This window comes from Cyprinodon variegatus, unplaced genomic scaffold (assembly GCF_000732505.1).
Source record: "Cyprinodon variegatus isolate N-32 unplaced genomic scaffold, C_variegatus-1.0 Scaffold445, whole genome shotgun sequence".
Taxonomy (NCBI): Eukaryota; Metazoa; Chordata; class Actinopteri; order Cyprinodontiformes; family Cyprinodontidae; genus Cyprinodon; species Cyprinodon variegatus.
Genome location: NW_015150898.1, coordinates 645,977 through 653,843, shown reverse-complemented (window position 1 = coordinate 653,843; position 7,867 = coordinate 645,977).

Genomic DNA, 7,867 nt, shown 5'->3' with positions numbered 1-7,867 from the left:
CCCACTCTGAAGGCTGAATAAAAAAAAGATCGTTTACAGACCCCCGAAACGCCGGCTGGTTTGGTGAAAAATGTGTGCGTTTAGGCCGGGGTTCGTCTTCGTGTGGACGGGGCCTTAGTTTTCTAGAATGTTTGCGCTAGGTGGGTATTTGTTCAGACATTATCGGGAAATATATTTTGTCTGTCAGAGAGGCAATTCTCTTAAAAATGGGATTGCAGGTTGAGACGGCAGATCATAGACTGATTCCGGTCAGAGAACGAACGAATGGAAATAGCTGGGCTTTACATTACAGTTCAAGGTGTGTGGGTACATGTGCATGCAGAAGTCTCTGTGGGTGGTATTTCCTCAAGAATGCACACATAGGTAGGGAACCATGAAAAAAGTCTGTGCAGCAGCACCAAAACTGCTTGCTCTCAGACCTGCTACTTTCCATTGTTCCTGATCCTGAGCGTGGAGAAGCCGAAGGAGATCATCGTCAACATCTGGAAGAACCAGCCTAACCATGCTCCACTGCTCATCAACAGCTCAGCAGTAGAGGTGGTCAGAAGCACCAAATTCCTGGGTGTTCAACTCACAAACAACCTCACCTGGAATCTAAACATAGCCTCCCTATTCAAGGCCACAAAAGCACATGCGCTTCCTGCTGAGGTTAAAGAGAGCCCACCTGCCCCCACCCATCCTCATGACTTCCTACAGAAGCACCATAGAGAGCATTCTGACCAGCTGTCTCACTGTGTGGTGTGGAGGCTGCAGCGACTGGGATAAGGTTAGAAGGGTGGTGAGAACAGCAGAGAGGATCATCGGTGCTTCTCTTCCCTCCATAAAAGACGTTTTATCCCAGCGCTGTGTGTCCTGAGCCCGTAACATTATCAATGACCCCTCACCCCTCACTCATGGACTGTTCTCCCTGCTGCCCTCTGGGAAGAGGCTTAGCAGCATTCAATGCTGGTTCCAGCAGATTCTGCAACAGTTTCTTCCCCACTACCATCAGTCTGCAAAACTGTTGAAAAAAAAATCTCTAAATCATGTCACAGACTCTGCATCACAGTGATAACACCAAACCAAAAATACTGCATAATTGCACCATATACATTATTGCCCTGAAGATTTGATCACTGCTTCATTTACTGCCAGAAAAGCTGTACAAAACGAGATTCTTGTACACTTTGTCTACACTCTGTGACTTACTTAGACTGTGTATACAAAATGACAATAAAAGTTTTCAATATATAAAGTCTAAAGGACTTGCTATACTCCTGCAGTAGTGTGTTGCCATGAGCTTGTCGCAGATATTTTTGATTTATGCCCAATATTGAAGCATGGTCTGCGCTATGTTATTCCACGCCACAATGCAAGAGGGACAATCACGAACTAACTGTGGATCTAGACGCATAGTGTAGAGGAAATATAGATTTGACCAATCAGATGCCTCCTGTCCGCGGCACTGTCTGCAGTCACCTACAATTTCGGAGAGGTGCACCAGGGTGTCTGCGGAGGGAGCGGGGTCATATTTTCGTTCACTGCGACTTGGTTTCCATGTATAAACCAGACTTTAGTCTAAACACATACTTACAAGTCTAGGTGGCATTAATAATTTTGCCACTAGGTGGTGCTGCTGAACCTTTACCCTAAGGGCCTTCTCCCAAGTCTTCCTTTTTTTTTTTCATTTCTAATCTTAGAATATTATATGATTATATAATATTGTATTAAATTCATATGAATGTATGTGATTTAGTAACATTGAAAATTTAGCATTTTCAAGTACACATTTATTTTAATTTTAATGATTATGGCTCACAGCTAATAAAATGCAAGTTTCTCAGAAAATTGCATAATTACATCAGACTAACATAGGAAGGCATGGCTGTTACTATATTTCACAAACATCATAGGTGAAACTAAAGGGAGGGTAATCCACAGCATGGTCAAAAGGAAATTAAGTGAAAAAAAATCTGTGTGGTGAAACAGACATGCCCAATAAGCAGGATAAATGGCGAGCTTGTGAGAAATGTGATATGTGTAGAACTACTGCTGGTGTCCCTTAATGTTTTATCAATTGCAAAGTCAGTGCAGCTGTAAAACAAGAAGTCAGAGAGCAATTCATACCAATGCTGATCTGTCAGCATATCTACCTGATCTAAACCCTACAGAGAATTGATGGATTATTCTCAGGAGAATGATTAGAAATGCTAGAACTAATATAGCAGATTGGCTAAAGACTGCAGCAACATGGGTTTCCTTAATATTAAGCTTCTTTTTTTCCCATCATTTATTTCCTTCTTCTGTGTCTTTCTAATCAGTCTATCATAACAGGGGAAGGTGACTGTTAGTTCAAATGCGATGATTCAAAGTTTGGGTTCTGGTCAACCTGCTGATTGTTTAGACATAAACAATAGCTTGTGGGCTGGAGGCTGAAGGAGGAATGTGGATTTGAGTTTCACAGACAGGCTGACAGATGTGGGATGTTGTGATAAACTGAAATGGAGAAGCGGATAAATTTAATCACTGAGAAGAATTAAGCAATTCCCCACCTACCTGATAAGTGTACGGGTAAATATGCGCCATCCATCATCAGTAAATTAGATTCTTGCTTTTATGTTGTTTGTCAACATATATTATTTGCGTGGGGGGCTGCAGCTTTGCCAATTTCTGCTGTGAGCTTGCAGAGTTTCACATAGCAAACATTTATGGTGTTGGAAAAAACTTTAAAAAATAGAACATTTGACAGGTGTCAGGTTGAGAAGGAATTTATTTCTATAGCTGAAAGAGCAAATATAGTGCAATAGTTCCAAGCAAACATTAGCTGAGACTATTTATTTATTTATTTCTTTTAAAGTAACGCCAATAAACAGTCAAAAATTTGAAATGCAAACCACTGCATCAACAAGATAAATAAATTCCCTTAAAATCATCAACAAAAAACTAATAAAATAAAATACAAAACTCACACAACAAACTGAGTTAAAAGCTAAGGGAATATTTACTATGTTTTACATCTACCGTACATTAAATGTCTTTCTGATTTTTATTTTATTCTTAGTGAGGAAATTGAAACTCACAGATAAGACAGAAAAGTCTTTGAGGATTAGGGAATAAAAAACACTTTTTATAAATTGTTTTTTGTTTTGTTTTTTTCCAAAAACACTTTAATGGCCAGTTCTTATAATCAGTCAGTCAGTGAATTCCAAAGCGCTTTACTCTACATTTAGTTATTCATCTATTCATGCCCAAATTCCTATGCTGATGCTGGTGCACTGCATTGTAGCCACAGCTGCCCTGGGGCAGACTTACAGATTCATGGCCCCCACCTTATTGGTGCTACTGGGCCCTTTGACACACAGCAAGAAAGGAGGATGAATGTCCTGCCAAAGGAAACAAGAGAGACAGTTGGAGCAGGGGACTGTATAAAGCTTATAGGATGAACCCCTGCCTCGTAAAGCCGGGCATACACTGTGCGATATTTTGAATCGTTGCACGCAGCTCAAGCTCACACTGTACGACGAAACCACAGGGTTTAAAAGTTCACAGCTCAAGATGTATGTTCTCAAACTCTGCAGCCCCACCACTCTGATGCAATCTAACTGCTCACACTGCATGTCTAAAAAAAAGTGGAAGAGTAATATGAAGCTCCCTATAGAGAAACGCGATGGCTTGGCGATTTGTACAATTTTGTGTGCTGAAAGCGGTAAAAAGAAAAGGCGACTACGTATTTGGTCAAAGATATGGCTGAGCAAATGTGGCAACTACGGTCAGTCCATTTCACTCACACCCCTGCCATGCGTTTGTGTTTTCGTCTGAGAGGAAGAAGAAGTATCCTTGTTCGTGCATGCCTACTGAGCGATTTTCCCACAAAGGCCGACTGAATTTTAAAAGTGCTTGATTGTCTCCCGACCTCAGGATTCCTGATCTGGAGGTGGTCGTGAGAGGGAGGCTGATCGCCCTGTGTTAACCCCTGTACACTACACAATGCACAACGCACGATCAGGCTGAAAGTTGTCCTAATCGAAAAATTCTCGCATGACTTGAAAATCGGCCCCGGAAAGGGGAAAAAAATCGTACCGTGTATGCCCGGCTTAAAAGCCACTGTTGCTCTACCAAACTATTCTGTTTTAAAAGCAGTGAAGAGAAAAACATGGTTAACTAACAGGAAGGGGGTAAAATGAAATAAAAAAGAGAACAGAGTCCATTTGGTTAGGGGAGAGTCCTCCCCGCAGTGTCTAAGTTTAGTTTTTCTGGATTCAGGTTGCAGATGGCTTCTTTGTGTACAAACATTTAAAAAAAAAAGCAGCAGATGCTTCTTTGCTGCTAAAATCGCATTTGATGTGAACGTAACATAAATTAGTCCATATTGTCCTTTTGTTACATGTAGCATGTGCATTTAAAATGCATTAAGATTATGGATAACATTATCTGCAACTAGACTAAGTTATGTAGATATCTTGAGTCACATCCACTCTGTCACAGTGGGGTTAATGACAGGGTGGACATTTGCAGCTAATATTAGCACAATATGGTGGATCTTAGTTATTGAGCTGACGCTGGGCTTTTTAACAGATATGTGCCTATTGGCTTCACTGGTTTCCATAAGATAGAAAACTGAATCAATTTGACTGTATGATCTGGAGAACTGTAATGTGCCTTGAGATTACATGTGTTGTGAATTGGCACTATATAAATAAACTAAAACTTAACTATTACATCTATTTAAATTGATGATTCACTATGACCAACATGCTAAGCTTGAATTGAGTTTAACTGACATCATGCTACACACTTGATACTATGAATATTGTGAGATATAAGTCTAAATACTTTTTTTAATACATATTATTGAATTTTCTATTTTTTGACACAAACTTACAGACAACAAACTTAACCTTGTAACATGTACTTATACACACATATACTCATGCACTCACCATTCAAACCTGCATTTGCTTAGTCCCAAAAATGAACAAAACTCTTTAGATTAAGGCAGGGAAAAATAACAACATATGAATAGAAACTGTAGTCAAGACATCCATTAATGAGCTCCACCTTCAGTCCCTATGATCCTCATATATGGCTCCTCTAGATTCTCAAAGTTCCATTGTTTACCCTTGTTAATGTGTGTTAGTTTTTCCAGTTTGAGTGAATTTGCAATTTCTTTCTTTCAAGCTCCTCGAGCATAATGCAAATAGATCCTCTGGCTTGAAGAAATCCGTAGTCGTTCAATCTCGTTTTCATCTGTGATTGTTTAAATTCTGTTGTGTATATTCTGAGAACACAGGTTTTAACCTCTAATGGGACTTCCACCTTAAATAATTCAGATGGACACCTAATAACATCTTTCCAAAACTTCTGGACTTTAAGACATTCCCACAAACGATAAAGAAGAGTTTATTTTTCAAATAAACAAATATCTGGAATATCACTGGACATACGATGAAGCCTATCTGGTGTTATATAGCTTCTCATAAGCCATTATCATTGCACAAGCTTAAATAGTTTGTTTTGTGCTTTTAAACATTCCTCATTGCGGTCTTCTTCATCAATATCTTCGAAAGTATCTCCTCTCCATGCGTCTAACTTATCTATTGCTGAATCTTTAGAGGGAAGAATCAACAAATTATAGAACACAGAAAGAAAACATTTCCCTGTGAAGTACCCAACGCACCCTTCTATTCTTATTGAGGGTGGAATGTTAAATATTAGTTTCAGTTTTGATGACATATAGTTTTAAATTGCAAGTATTTAAAAAAAATTGTTCAATACTTTTTATTTCACCACTGTTTCACCCTTTTTGCAGGAAATGCAAAACTGCCTTCCTCTCTGTAAGAAAAACATCGAGTCAGTGACCTTGTTATGACATAGTGCACAGCAACATAAGGGACACGTTAAATGTTCAATATAACTGTTGAAAATGTGAATGATTAAATTGGCTGTATGCAAAAGGTTTTTGTAAAAAATAAACCCATGTAGCCAAATATATATATTTTTTTTATTCAAATAATTTTGACAACTATTATGTAATTTGGATTTAGCAGAGCGTTGGGCGGGGCATGTCTATGTTATATATATCTAATGAACAACAGAATTAAATTAAGTTCATTTATTTAAAATGACTTCACACTGAACAATTCCAAGAAAACTGGGTATTTAAAATAAAGCCTCAGAGTTTTATTTTTCTGCTATTTCCATGATGGGTGATTGATTTTAATGAAGAAACTAAACGCACCTTATTAATTTCACCCTATTTTAAATATATGTAATACTAGTTGAAATATTAAATGCTAATAAAAATAACTCAGTCTTACAGGACATTTATGTAATGCAATAGGAGATGTTTTAAAAATAAACACACAAACATCTTTAGAATGCTATCTCACTTTGTTTTAGATGGATTTTGGTAGATCATTTTTGGACAATATAGACTTAAACTAATAAAAGCCCGAGTGTTTGCCCAAACCAGAGTAACGCTGTCTTCAAAGACAGAGGAGCATCATTGGTAACATTATGTCCAACAGCTTTAGACACAAGACATACTTCTTGAAACAAGGTTTTCTTATTGCAGGATAGCTTTTGCACATAAACCAAACACTTCACTATAATCTCATTTCCACTCCCGTCTGATTTCTTAGCCTATATTTACAATAATTTCAGTGAATTTGTGTGCTTCACTTGGGTTCAAACTGAGGCCAGAAAAAGAAATTGCATAGATCTAGTTTCACTTTAGATAAACCAGAGCCACTCTTGGGTCTTTTATGTCAAAGACTGATTCCCGATTACTATACCAAGTATGAACACAGACATAATATTATAAACACTATTCCAAGTGGTCACCCAAGCAGGAGTTCTGGGTGTAAGCCACCAGAAATGACTAAAACTCCTGGATAAGTGTCAAAACCTTTTCAGAAAGACTAAAAGTGTGGTTGCTGCAACCCAGTTGACCAAGCAATTGCAGACACGTCAAAGAGCGGCATTCATTAATAATGAATTTCCTTATTATCTCAAACTGCCAGTATCTCACATAATTCACTCATTTTAATGGATCAGAACCAGACTAGTATGAAAGTCTTAACATTCGCACAGCAATCCTTGCAGATCATCCGTAACACTTTTACTTTATTATAAAATAAATAAATAAATAAATATAAAGATTGATATACACTTTTGCACCCCTTATTTGAAATCTCTGGAGATCAGGCCCTTAGTATCCATATTTGAAAACAAATACAAATGAGAGACAGATCTTCTCTGCTATAGAAGTTTTTAAATGTTAATCGGTATCAGTAAAACTTTAAAGTTCAAAATTGAATTCTACCTATAGAGAAAAAAACCCCGAAAAACTTATCTTAAGATATTTTACAACACGGTCATAGAAGTAACTTGAATTATTTACATCTACAAACATACTGTTACTGGTCAAGTTTGGCAATATGCTTTATGTTCAACTTTAATGTGCGAGCAGTATCCCAAACCGTTCCCTAGATGGCGCCATTTAGCATTATTTGTGCTCAGACCTACTGGTTTAATGTCTCTAGTGGATCTGATTCAATATTAACACACATTCAATACCTTTTGCATTGGTCATATCAAAATTACTCAGATAAGCTCTTTGATTTGATTTTCTGCTTTCAGCAGTTAAATTCATCTTCTACTTAACACTGTAAACCTGTAAAATATTAACACAATTATAATACATTATGAAAATAGCAATATTGTATACAACTGTTGTAACACACAATATTACAGTGGTGTGTGTAGGGGGAAACTTTTTGGGGCTTCTAGCCAGCTGTCAGTTTATCCTATGAGACAAACACCTCATCTGCTTTACCTTATGTAATAGGCTGACTGCTCTCCTTTTTGGCAAAGCTTAGTTTTACTA